This window comes from Ovis aries, chromosome 2 (genome assembly GCF_016772045.2).
Source record: "Ovis aries strain OAR_USU_Benz2616 breed Rambouillet chromosome 2, ARS-UI_Ramb_v3.0, whole genome shotgun sequence".
NCBI lineage: Eukaryota > Metazoa > Chordata > Mammalia > Artiodactyla > Bovidae > Ovis > Ovis aries.
The window spans coordinates 128,703,234-128,717,040 of NC_056055.1; the positions used below are offsets into that span (position 1 = coordinate 128,703,234).

The window sequence follows — 13,807 nt, forward strand, 5'->3', positions numbered from 1 at the left end:
TCTTACATTTTGGATCCATCACTAGACATCTGCCTACAAATGTCAGGTAATTATCAGACGATATTATCTCTAGAGAGAATATACATTGTCATTGTGTGTAATTTTTTGGCCTGGGATAAACAGGAAAGTATCAGAAGAATCTTTGTAGTTGGAGTTTTGCATATAATAAATAAATGTAAAATGCACTATTTATTCAATATGAAGATTATTTTTTATTGGACAAATCTCTACTCAGAAGATCACTTGCAATCAATGTGGTATAAATGTTTTGTTTTCCCCCACCCAACAAATAATAGGTTTTTCAAATAATGAGGTTTAGAATCATTAAAATAACACTTAAAAATATGCATATAACTCACATGTATATTCCCTGGTGACTCAGATGGTAAAGCATCTGCCTGCAATTCGGGAGACCCAGGTTCTATCCCTGGGTTGAGAAGATCCCCTGGAGAATGAAATGGCAACCCTCTCCAGTACTCTTGCCTGGAAAATTCCATGTATGGAGGAACCTGGTGGGCTACAGTCCATGGGGTTGCAAAGAGTCAGACACAACTAAGTGACTTCACTTGCAGGTTAAATATCAGGTTTTAATACGTGTGTGCATGTTCATGTATAAATGGCTTAATTCATAAAGAAAGATATTGATAGTTAAAATCATATTACAATTAAAAGACACTTAAAGAAAAGGGTAAAACTAGCCACAAAATGACAAAAGGCATGGAAGGTGACAGTATCAAGAATACACCAAGTCATACAAATCAATAAGGAAAAAATTAAAAAATGGGATAAAGGAATAATTATTTTATACAAAAGAAATACATCTGGACAATAAACATGAAGTTAATCTCAGGAAAAATCTTGACAATGCATATCAGATCACAATACCGTTTTTCAAAATTTGTTTTGAAACTATTGCTGATGCCTTCAACAATTCACCAAGGGCTTAGGAAGCTGATAACAGAAATAACAAACACAATTTTTAAAAAACTACAGAAATTATTTTCCTTTCTTTTTCTTCTTGCCAACAACCTTTATTGTGTGAGTCACTAACTGCTGCACAATTACTTTGCTTTACAAATTACAAATTACTCTATTTACAAATTACTTTGCCGACAAAGGTCCATCTAGTCAAAGCTATGGTTTTCCCAGTAGTCATGTATGGATGTGAGAGTTGGACTATAAAGAAAGCTAAGTGCTGAAGAATTGATGCTTTTGAACTGTGGTGTTGGCAAAGATCTTGAGAGTCCTTTGGACTGCAAGGAGATCCAACCAGTCCATCCTAAAGGAAATCAGTCCTGAATATTCATTGGAAGGACTGATGCTGAAGCTGAAACTCCAATACTTTGGCCACCTGATGCGAAGAACTGACTCATTAGTAAAGACCCTGATCCTGGGAAAGATTGAAGGCAGGAGGAGAACGGGGCAACAGAGGATGGGGTGGTTGGATGGCATCACTGATTTGATGGACATGTGTTTGAGAAAGCTCTGGGAGTTGCTGATGGACAGGGAGGCCTGGCGTGCTGTAGTCCATGGGTTGCAAAGAGTCAGACAGGACTGAGCGACTGAAGTTCTGCACATGCCACGTGCTCCATGTTCCTAGTGATAAGGAAAAATCAGGAGAAGTATAATGTTAAATTTTAAAATATAAGCACATTTCCATTTGTTTAAATAATCAGAAAATGTATGCACAAAATTTCTTTTTAAAAGACTCAAGAAACTTTTGAAATGTGTTCATCTAATTATGATTCAGTTCAGTCGCTCAGTCATGTCCAACCCTTTGTGACCAAATGAACTGCAGCAAGCCAGCTTCCCTGTCCATCACCAACTCCCAGAGTTTACTCAAACTCATGCCCATTGAATCAGTGATACCATCCAACCACCGCATTCTCTGTCATCCCCTTCTCCTCCTGCCTTCAATATTACCCAGGATCAGGGTCTTTACTAATGAGTCAGTTCTTCGCATCAGGTGGCCAAATACTAGAGTTTCAGCTTCAGCATCAGTCCTTCCAATGAATATTCAGGACTGATTTCCTTTAGGATGGACTGGTTGGACCTCCTTGCAGTCCAAGAGACTCTCAAGAGTCTTCTCCAACACTACAGTTCAAAAGCATCAATTCTTCAGCACTCAACTTTCTTTATAGTCCAACTCTCACATCCATACATGACCACTGGAAAATCATAGCCTTGACTAGACAGATCTTCGCTGGCAAAGTAATGTCTCTGCTTTTGAATATACTATCTAGGTTGGTCATAACTTTCCTTCCAAGGAGTAAGCGTCTTTTAATTTCATGGCTGCTGTCACCATCTGCAGTGATTTTGGAGCCCCAAAAATAAAGTCTGACACTGTTTCCACTGTTTCTCCATCTATTTGCCATGAAGTGATGGGACCAGATGCCATGATCTTATGGCAATTATGGAATTATGATTATCCACACTGAAATTAAAATGTTATAGAAAAGCACAGCTTTAGACACACTATGCTCTGCACTTGGCAATTTTAAGTTTAAAATTGCTACTGTGACCAACCAAATTCCTGGAAATTGAACAAGAAATATTTAATTTAGAATTAAGTAAAAGTTAATGAAGTATCATGGGTAGACTAATATACAGAATATAAAGACATACAGCTATAAATTTGAATCAACCTAACAAAAACCATTCATAAACCTGCAGCTAATTATTCACTCTACATAGTCGTTTAGTCGTGTCTGTCTCTTTGCGACCCCACGGACTGTAGCCCGCCAGGCTCTTCTGTCCATGGAATTAACCAGGCGAGAATACTGGAATGGGTAGCCATTCCCTTCTCCAGGGGATCTTCCTGACCTGGAGATTGAACCCATGTCTCCTGTATTGCAGGCAGATTCTTCACTGTCTGAGCCCCCAGGGAAGCCCCCTACACAGTACAGCACTGACTAATTCAAGAAATGAAAAAGCAGAAATGTTCTCTCCTAGAACTTTTGGAAGGTAATGACAACAGTCTTGGCATTTGATCATAATCTCCAAATTGGTGATGTCAAGTTCATCTGAGGAGCATAAGTGTATCTGTTTCTTCACACGCTTGCTCCTGCAGCCATGCTTCATAACTCATCTGTTTTAGCCAGAGAGCTTCCTCATTCAAGCGATTGGAGTGGTACATGTATAATGGAAGAGGAAAGAGGGCAAAGACCTATATCCCTCAATTTACACAAGAAATATTTATTCTCTATCCTCTACATGCCATCTACTGCGTTAGATGGTGGGAAAGAATGTGAGCGAAATGGAGGACCAGATTACAGAGTGGTGTGTGTCCTGATACCGGAATAGACTAGGAGAGAATGAGTCTGGACGCATGAAGACCAGTTAGGAAACTACTGCAGTAATCCAGGAAGGACACACTGGCCTGAACTAGGAACATGGGGAGAAGAGTGATATTCAAAAGCCTTTATAAGGTAGAATCAGTCGGATTGGTACCTGAAAAAGAAAATAAAGGTTCTTCTTGAGGAAGTGATATTTTAATCTTTACTCTGAGTATCTTCTACTTACAGGAATAGTGAGAAAGAATGTGCTGCCCAAGGCACTAATGTGTTATATAGCAAAGAAAAAAAAAAAAGGTATTCAGATATTTCTCCATCCAATGCCTATGGACAGACATGAAAAAAGGAGAAGCGAAAGTCGCTTACTTGTGTCTGACTCCTTGCCACCCCATGGACTATACAGTCCATGGAATTCTCCAGGTCAGAATACTGGAGTGGGTAGCCTTTCCCTTCTCCAGGGGATCTTCCCAACCCAGGGATCAAACCCAGGTCTCCCATATTGCAGGCAGATTCTTTACCAGCTGAGCCATAAAGGGAATCCCTTAGTAAGTTTTAAGAGGTTTCAAATAAACTATCACACTGACTTTCAGATTGCAAAACACTAGATTTTTTTTTCTCTCTCAAAAATGTGATCTCCTCCTACCCACTACCCACCATCTACTTTGCTTCAGTAGTTTATGATTTCCTTTTTCTACTTTCTGGATTTCCTCTGTCTTTCTTAAAGTCTATTGGCCAGAACTACACTAGTCATGTATGGATGTGAGAGTTGGACTGTGAAGAAGGCTGAGCACCAAAGAATTGATGCCTTTGAACTGTGGTGTTGGAGAAGACTCTTGAGAGTCCCTTGGGCTGCAAGGAGATCCAACCAGTCCATTCTGAAGGAGATCAGCCCTGGGATTTCTTTGGAAGGAATGATGCTAAAGCTGAAACTCCAGTACTTTGGCCACCTCATGCAAAGAGTTGACTCATTGGAAAAGACATTGATGCTGGGAGGGATGGGGGCAGGAGGAGAAGAGGACGACTGAGGATGAGATGGCTGGATAGCATCACTGACTCAATGGACGTGAATCTGAGTGAACTCCGGGAGTTGGTGATGGACAGGGAGGCCTGGCGTGCTGCGATTCATGAGGTCACAAAGAGTTGGACGTGACTGAAACAACAGCAGCAGTAGGTTGAGCATCCGCCCTATCCCCAGCAGATGTCCCCCATGCCTGCTACAGGGAGTCCCCAAGGTCCCCCACTGAAGCTGCTGCACCCCATCCAAGGGGATTTGGGGTCCCCAGATTCATCGTTCACAGCCTCAAAACTCCTGGCCATAAAGGCAGACAGATATTCTGTGCTGTCCCACATCACAGTGAAGCTTGTGTTGGAGCAGTAGCCTTTAAAAAACAGTAATTCCTGTAGAAACGAATTACTGAGAGTGAAAAATGCTGTTTAATAATACATTAAAATGAATCATCATATATATTTCTCCTCCACTAATTATGCAAAAGAATTCTTGTGTTTGTTACAATGTGCTTGTTATTATCAGTATTATCTTCAACACTCTACTTCTTTTGTGAAATTTTAAGCTAATTGTCCATTGTGAGTTATTTTTTTAACTAAAAAATATAATCCATAAACCTACTTAACTGAGTGCACAAAGTGTAATGCTGTTCAATATATTGAAAGTCAACAAGGAAGGGAGATATTCCTGTGAGCCTCTCTACTTCAGAGACGTCCCAGTATTCCCTCAGGAAATGCCACCTGGACCATGTGGGACTCAGGACTGGCTGATCAGGCATCCGTGTCAATTACTCTTTAAGACTGAAATTTTTCAGAGATGCAAGTTAAACCCATTTAAAGATGAATACTGGCCAGCACCTGTCTTGCAGTATTTTGGTTTCTATATGAATCTCTATTGTACATACTCATCGCAGGGTTGTGTTTCTAGCACCGGCAAATAAGAAGCTATTGAAGTGTGAGGCTAAACACATATGGTTAGTGAGGTTATTGCTACTTTATGACTTTTTTCTTAATCCCTCAAGGAACTAAAAACCTCAGAATATACACATGCAGGTCCTATTATAGCTCTAGATCACTTTCCATTAAAGATGCCACAGTACACTGGCATATACCTGAATCATTTTTGTTGGGCTAAAAATATTTAATATAAAACAAAATTGCAGTTCATAACGTGTACTTACCACACAAAGTATGCTTGACACTAGTTAAAATATATTCGCAGATTTGAAGAAATACTGAAAGGAAACAAGAAATCAAATTAATGATTACATGTTAGGTGGTTGGGAGATTGGTATTTTTCTTTTAGGGTTTCTTGAATACTGTTACACTGAATATTTTTAACAGTTTTTGATGTATATTACGCTAGATACAAACAGACAGAACTGCAACTCTGCTCGCGAGAAGATAGTTTAGGGCATGTCCTGGCTTGAGTAAAGTTTCTTAAACTATAACTAAAACCCTCAAGCTGATTAGAGCACAAGAATTAGGATTATACAGGAGCACTGCTTTCTGTGAAGGCTTTTCTACACCTGAAACTTGAGGACCTAACTGCTGCTGCTGTCAGGTTTGTTTTTAAACTGCTGTATGGTGCTATAGGTATGTAAAAGCACCTATTATTATTCATCGATAAAAATGTGCTCAGGCTGAGTGCTTTTAAATATGCATGACCAAGCTCCCAATGTACTCTGTGGTCATTCACTGGCTATGTGGTAGCCCGCCTGCTGGTCTGCAGACAGTCCAGAACTTGATATGGCACAGCAGGGAAACTTCAAGTTCAGAGCACTGCTTCTGAAGATGGAGTGATACCTCACAGGGTCTGAAAGAATACACGTGCTCTAAATGAGAACAAGAATGAGCAATTCCGAAGCCTTATTATTGAGAAAGGAGTGGGCTAGGATCCTAGTACTGAGACAGGATCCTGGCTCAGATTGATTTTTCCATATACCAGAAGATGTTCCTGAACAATGATGTTTTTTCTCCTTAAAGCAAGCAGATGCCATGTTACACTTTGGGTTACAAAGGTGAGTTTTCATAGATATGGTGAAATGCTATCTTGGCTGTGCAAGAAAGAAGAGGACTAGAGGAACCCATCTTCTTTAGATAAGACGCAGGTGACCTGCAATTTCTAAATTGAAACAAAAATATGCAAAAAACAGAGACCCTTCCTCCCATTCTTGGCAAGTTCAAAATAAGATTTGTTGAAGTTCAGCTGTATTTAGAAGCTATTGACAAAGACTGTGAGCTTCCAGAGATGTCCTTACGTCATGCATTTTCCAGTCAAGTAGGAGGTCAGTGACAACAGCCGACATGCAAGGCAGAGAGTGAAGAAATGGACCGCAGAAGAGAGACTCAAGTGTGTAAGAAAGGGAGATGCCTGGCTGAGAGGATCAGGAGAGACTTTGTGGAGGACACAGAATTTGAGATAGACTGCAACAGGAGGTAAGGCTTCAACAGACTGGATATAAAGGAGGTTTTTCTGCAGATAAGAACTAAACAAAGGCAGAGAGACAAGACTACAGAAGTCAGGCTGGGAGAAAGGTCAGCAATGGACCATAAAGCCCACATAGGGGATTGAGAGAAACATGCTACTTACAGCGAGAGCACATGTCCAGACCACAAACTGAATGCAGCTACCCGATGATTTATTTGACCTGGTCAGTGTTTAGCTTTGTTTTCTAACTGCAGAAAGAGAGACACAGAAAGAGGGAGAGGGAGTGAAAGCTAGCTGTAATGAAGCAGCTACCAATATTTTAAAAATGGGAGCTGCTGCTGCTGCTGCTGCTAAGTCGCTTCAGTCGTGTCTGACTCTGTGCAACCCCAGAGATGGCAGCCCACCAGGCTCCCCCGTCCCTGGGATTCTCCAGGCAAGAACACTGGAGTGGGTTGCCATTTCCTTCAATGCATGAAAGTGAAAAGTGAAAGTGAAGTCATTCAGTCGTGTCCGACTGTCAGCGACCCCATGGACTGCAGCCTACTAGGCTCCTCCGTCCATGGGATTTTCCAGGCAAGAGTACTGGAGCGGGCTGCCATTGCCTTCTCCAAAAAATGGGAGAATTACATATAAAAGTCTAAGAGTTTGGCTTCTCTTAAAAAAATCTAAAGTTCTGGCAACAACATTGGGCCTGCCTTCCGACAGGTCAGTGGAGAGAGCAGAAGTGGACCCCTGGACAGAGTACAGATTCTCCTGATGCCTTCAGGTTCTCATACTTCCTGTTGTCTCTGCGAGTGTCAGTTGCCATTTATTATGTCCAGGCTGGCATGCGGTTGTTGTTCGTAGTATAGATGAAAGCTCTGCTCAAACCTTGCTTCATATATGTCTGATGAGGGCAGATGTTTGAGGTTTGTTTGTTTTCTAATCTCTATCAGAAAGGAAGACTGGTTTGATCCTAAAGAAAATCAACTCTGAATATTCACTGGAAGAACTAATACTGAAACTGAAGCTCCAATACTCTGGCCACCTAATGTGAAGAGCTGACTCACTGGGAAAAAAAATCCCTGATTCTGGGAAAGATTGAGGACAGGGGGAGAAGAGGGCAACAGAGAATGAGATGGTTGGATGGCGTCATCAACTCAATGGACAGGAGCTTGAGCAAACTCCAGGAGATGGAAAAGGACAGGGAAGCCTGGTGTGCTGCAGGCCATGGGGCCTCAAAGAGTCAGACGTGACTTAGCAACTGAACAGTAAAGGAAAACACTGACTATCAGCTAGAAGCATCTGTTCTTCATTTGGTAGCCAGTGATGAAGCTATGAAATATTCTGAGGATTTAAATGGCTAATTGGAGTTGTGATTTAAATTAAGCTAGAAAAGGAAAATAAAATTAATTGCAGAGGAAAAAGAGAGATTGGAAAAAACAACACTAAATTAGAGACCAATTTAGCATTCAAGTAAGAGGTAAAGATAGCTGGGGTTTTGGGGCATGAGGGGCAACAGAAAAAAAAAAAAAACTCCTGTCAGAGATGCTGCAGAGAAAGGACCAGACTACTGAACTGGAAAAAGAGATGGTGAAACAGCAAGCCATTAAAAATGACACTGAGATCTCAGGCCAGACTAGGATGGTGGTTCCACTAAAAGAAACAGAGTTGAGTAAAATCTGGAGCTGTTGCCGATTTTCCCAAGGGGGATTATCATTTGCTTTGGAGTAAGGTGGGCTTGTGTTGCCTGGTAAATATCCTAGAGGTGCAGTGGTTTCTGAAAGCCAACATAGCTTGGGTTTTGGAATCAGATAGAGCTCAGATTAATCATCTGTAGAAGGACAATACTAGATCTTACATTCCTTGAGAGGCCTAACTGGGGAAATGTGTAATGTACAATGAAGTGAAGTGAAAATTGCTCAGTCGTGTCCGACTCTTTGCAACCCCATGGACTATTCCATGGAATTCTCTAGGCCAGAGTACTGGAGTGGATAGCCTTTCCCTTCTCCAGGAGAACTTCCCAACCCAGGGATCAAACCCTGGGTCTTCTGCATTGCAGGTGGATTCTTTACCAGCTGAGCCACAAGGGAAGCCCAGTGTACAGTGACTGCTGACCAAAACAATGGTTATGTATTTGATTTGAGAATTAGCCATGTTAGCTCATGGAAGCTGTGAGAATGAACGAAATAGACAGACAACTGGGGAGCGCGTGACACGGACGCCACTAAGAGGACAACTAGAAGTGCAGCGATGACTAAGTCACCCACTTGCAATTCTGCAACAGACTAGACAGAGGAGACGGCGTATTGTGAAGTACTTCCTGAAATTAAAAAATATTTTGTCAAAATATCTTGTGTGTGTATGCTCAGTAATGTCTGATTCTTTGCAACACCATCAACTATAGCCCACCATGCTCTTCCGTCCAGGGGATGTTCCGGGCAAGAATACTGGAGGGGGTTACCATTTTCACCTCCAGGGGATCATCCCAACCCAGGGATCGAACCTACGTCTCCTGCATTGGCAGGCGGATTCTTTACCACCGAGCCACCTGAGAAGCCCCAAATATTTTACACTAGGTTAATTTAGAGACACAGTCACTAAGTCGCTTCAGTCGCGTCTGACTCTGTGTGACCCCATAGATGGCAGCCCACCAGGCTCCTCCATCCACGGGATTCTCCAGGCAAGAGAACTGGAGTGAGGTGCCATTGCCTTCTCCATAGAGACACAGGACACACCTGGTATTAGTAAATCTAACATTTGTATTTTCAACCTCTCACAAAATTCACTGGTACTCAGACCAAAGAGAAAACTAGCTAGCTAGTGAGTAGGCCTGGCAAAGAGTCAGCATTTTGTAAATATTCTTCTTATTTAAAAATAAATAAATACACACACACACGTATGTATGCATATAGCTCCATTTCCAGTGTCTCTTCTCCAAGATACTGAACCCTGGAGTTGGAAATAGAAGCCAATGAAAGCACATCTTGTCTGTAAGATGAGAATGTTCAACCCAGCTGTGACTTAGTGTCTTAGAATGATATAAATATTTTACACAGAAATAAAAGCAAGGAATAAACAGTTTTCACCTGTACTCCAGTCAGAGTAAAAATCGGTCACTGAGAGAAAACTTTATCGAAAGTTGAAAAGATTGCTAAAACTGTTGAAAGTTGTAAAAACATCTCACTTGTTAATTTAGGAATTCATAAGATGTCATGTGTGAAGGCTGTGCAATACTGGGTTACGGGCATGTCTTTAGTAGGTCTATTAGAAAGAAATAATCTTCAAAAGGACAATTGATAATTAGGCAGGGAAATGGGAATTTAAGTCGCAGTTTGCCAGATGGCCACTCACTTCACCCTGCCACATAAACAAGCCTTGGCAATTACATCACTAAATCAGTCCAGTACTTAAGGTATAGGAAAAGGAGGTTATTGGATTAGACTAAATAATTTCTAGTTTTGTGAAATTTCCAGATCTGACAATTTAAGATACTCTATAGAAATGGTCCACTTTTTCTTTTTTTAATGCTCCTCAAAAATGTATGTTTGGGATGAGTAAGTGTCTTGTCTGACTTCATAGAAGACCTTGATTTCTGTTCATTTCCCTGAGTACTAGGTTCCAGAATGACTGATAAAAATGAGCCCTCAGGTGAAGGCCATCTTCCAAGGCTTCTCATCAGGCTATGCCTAGAGATTGCTTCTTAGGAACAAGATATGACTTTGAAGAATTTCTAAGTAGTCAAGAGAAATCACCAGGGACCTCTTTCGGTTGCTCCTTGTACAGAGTGTTAGGGTCATTGCCTTCTACTGGTTTCTCAAGAGGGACCAGCATTTCTGTGGATTTTGCTGTTTGTCAGATTCCCTTATTCAAGCAAGAGGCAGTGATACAAAGTTTCTCCAAAACTCAAAACTGCCTTAAAATGGAATAATCTCTTTTTGTGGCTCAGATACTGTTCTTAACCAAACCTCCTTAGAGGAGGACACACAGATTATGTGGGCCAGCATTTAGCTTCCAGACTCATACCTGAATTCTGCTGGAAGAGGTCTAAATAAAACAAAATCCATCAGAAGTGCTTATCCTCAAAAGATACACTGATTGTTCTTCTTCAACTGAATTCTGTTCATCCTGATATACTGAAAAGAGGTTTGTAGTAAGAAAAAATATTTTAACTATAGTTTTTACAACTTCTAAAACTGAGGAACTAGACATGCACTTTGAGATATTTGACCTGAATTTCTTTAGTTTTGACTGATTTTTAGAATATACAATTATAGGGCAAATCTCCCTTCTTGGTAGCTTTCACTACAAGAATATTCCCAGTCTGTAAAGCTCTGAACTAAAACCATTCAATATCAGATTCGGAAATCTGCTGTACTAGCTGAATCTGAACAGAATTATGTTCAAAAGACAAAACATTTTATTGACTTGGAGAGATTACAAAGCATGCCAAACATATTTCAGGCAATTAAGCTCATAAGAAGCACATCCAGAATATCAAGAATTTGCAAAACAGAGAGGCATACTCTTTCTGATGACTTTATGGCATGTACTTTTCACACGTTCTATTATTCCTTCCCTGGGAATGAAATGTTCATAATGAAACTGGATAATCAGAATTACTCTTTACCTAGGTCCCACAGTACTTGTAGGAATTTTTAGAGTAACATCTGAGAATGGTGATGTTACTAAATATTCCAAGATGAGCACCCTCTAATTTTAATATTTATTAAACTGAACTAGTTGGAAGCACTTTGTTTTCTCTTGCTTCTGAAGCTTATTATATTCATTACCTCACTTCAATCAGGCTCTGGATGACTTGTTTCTATTGTAGTTAGACCCTTTGTAAGAATAGTTTAATCATACTAATAAGTATTGGCCTGATTCTCCCTTCTCTATGCCCATGTAACTTCCAAAAAGTAAAACCCTTTTTAAAGTGCTTTAACCTTGAGAATTAATATGCTGTTTATATGGGAATATCCGTATATCCTAATGATTGTCTCTTTGTTGCTATTATTATCTTCTCCTCAAAACAGAACAGTGCATGCCATGCCCATCATTTTCAGAGAAGAAATTTCCAGAAAGTACTTAATGGTCCAATTGGAAAATGTTCTAACAATACAGCCTTTTTTGGTTCTTCAATTTACTACAGGTGGATAATCTCTGAAAAACCCAAGACAGTGAACAGATTGAATCACTTGTAACAATTTGATTCTTGAATGAATTCCAAAGTACTAAGAGTGAAGCTGTTCTGCCTTAAAATAATACCTCAAATAAAGATTAAATAATTTTTTTGTTGAAAATTGGCCCAAAGTACTGGAAAATTGTGTGCTTAGAAAACCAAATTCATTATAAGATGAGCATTTGGGCATTAGTTACACTGATATTTCAACTGGCGTTTTTATAAATTTGGGGATAGGGGATATCTCTTAAAATCTTACCTTGGTATGCTAACATTCTCTAAAAGAAACACAATTCTAATAAATCAAGAAATTAAGACATAGCTGGAATATAAAGGGGCTTTAAAAAGACAAGCTGCAAACTTTCAACTCTGAATACAGTAAGGTATTATAGAGGGGTCTCAGAATTCTCCTTTGGTATAACATCATCACCACCATGATACGACTGTTCTAAATTTAGTACTAATTACTGTTTTAGGCTGAATTTGCCATCAACTAAAATAAAGGCCAACAAAGTAAAAGTGTCTATATGGCTTTAAAAGACGGCATGTGTTCTATTAAATTGTAACACATAACAAAATCAATCAAAATGTAAAGCTTGCCCAACTAACATGAAATCTCAGATTTGATTTCAAAAACAATCCCTCTTTTTAAAATATGTACATTAAGATGTTTTCAAAATTTACATTAGATTTCCACTGTTGGTGAAAGTGAAAGTGAAAGTGAAGTCGCTCAGTCGTGTCCGACTCTTAGCAACCCCATGGACTGTGGCCCACCAAGCTCCTCCATCCATGGGATTTTCCAGGCAAGAGCGCTGGAGCGGGGTGCCATTGCCTTCTCTGCAGGACTGTTCTAAGATTACTAAAAAGATTCTCAGTGTCTTGATGATGCTTCTGCCTTCCACTCACCCAAACCTCATCCTCAGAGCTCATGTGACAATCTGCTACCGCTCATGTCCTCTGAGCCTCTCTCTGCAAATTCCTTTACGTTTAGATTTACTGTGAAAACCTTATTCTGACGCAAGCATAATAGGAAGGCACTGCACTGATTCCCCCATGTTGTATACCCCAACTCTCCTGCAGAAGCACAATCCTACCCACCTCAAACCTCAGTCATCCCTCTGACCTGACTTGTATTCCCTGAGCACAATCAAAACTACCTCTTACTTCTATGATTTAAATATGGCACATGTGAAAAAGAAAGATTACTGATTCTGGACATAAAGGAAATAGGGCTAGCAACAATGCCCAACAGATCAATAACAGTATATGACAAAAATGTGCTTTTTATAGTCATCCTGTGTCAAGGAAAACCATTCAATCGAGCCATCTCACTCCGCAGTGTGCCTAGGAAACGCTCCCCATCAAAATCACAAGGGTCAGTGCCGATGTAGAAACCCTGTAAATCAGCTCAGACTTTGTCCTAACTTTGGAGCCAACAGATTCTGGCCAAACTTTCACTGATGGAGAATATAAGCTATTGGAGAGGTGGCATAGAGATAATTTATACAGTTGCTTTGGAATTAAAACATTAGGGGAAAAAAAATAAAGATCAAAATTGGCACCTGTACTGTATAAAATGCATAGCTACATAAGAAAATCTCATCTTTTTTTTGTAAAAACTTCTGTTTCCCCAGTTGCACTGCTTGAAAGTGAATCTGTGTACCAGAAGGTTGTTCAGGATTATGAAACTTAATGCATTTTACCATAAGCAAATATAAACATTTTTAAGGAAAGCACAAGGCAAGAGACATGAAAGACCATATGTTTTCAATGCTCTCCGTGTCAAAACAATACCAGTCTCCAAAAAATAACTGCTAGTCATATTGAATTATTTTGCCAGATATCTTCCAAAAGTTACTTGGAAGAAAGTACAGTGCACTCTATGTACCATGCAATGAATAAAAATAGATTTCCCCA

The 13,807-nt window shown here is 40.0% G+C and overlaps 1 long non-coding RNA gene across 1 annotated transcript in view; it reads right to left on the reverse strand.

Annotated features, from left to right (window-relative positions):
* Positions 1-569: 569 nt before the first annotated feature.
* The window catches only part of LOC121818692 (uncharacterized), a 94,144-nt gene continuing 80,906 nt past the window's right edge, over positions 570-13,807 (reverse strand). The window contains exons 2-3 of the long non-coding RNA XR_006058727.2: positions 5,480-5,533; positions 570-1,596 (exon numbers count right to left, since the gene is read on the reverse strand). This is a non-coding gene — a long non-coding RNA (uncharacterized LOC121818692). The remainder of the gene's footprint in view (positions 1,597-5,479; positions 5,534-13,807) is intronic.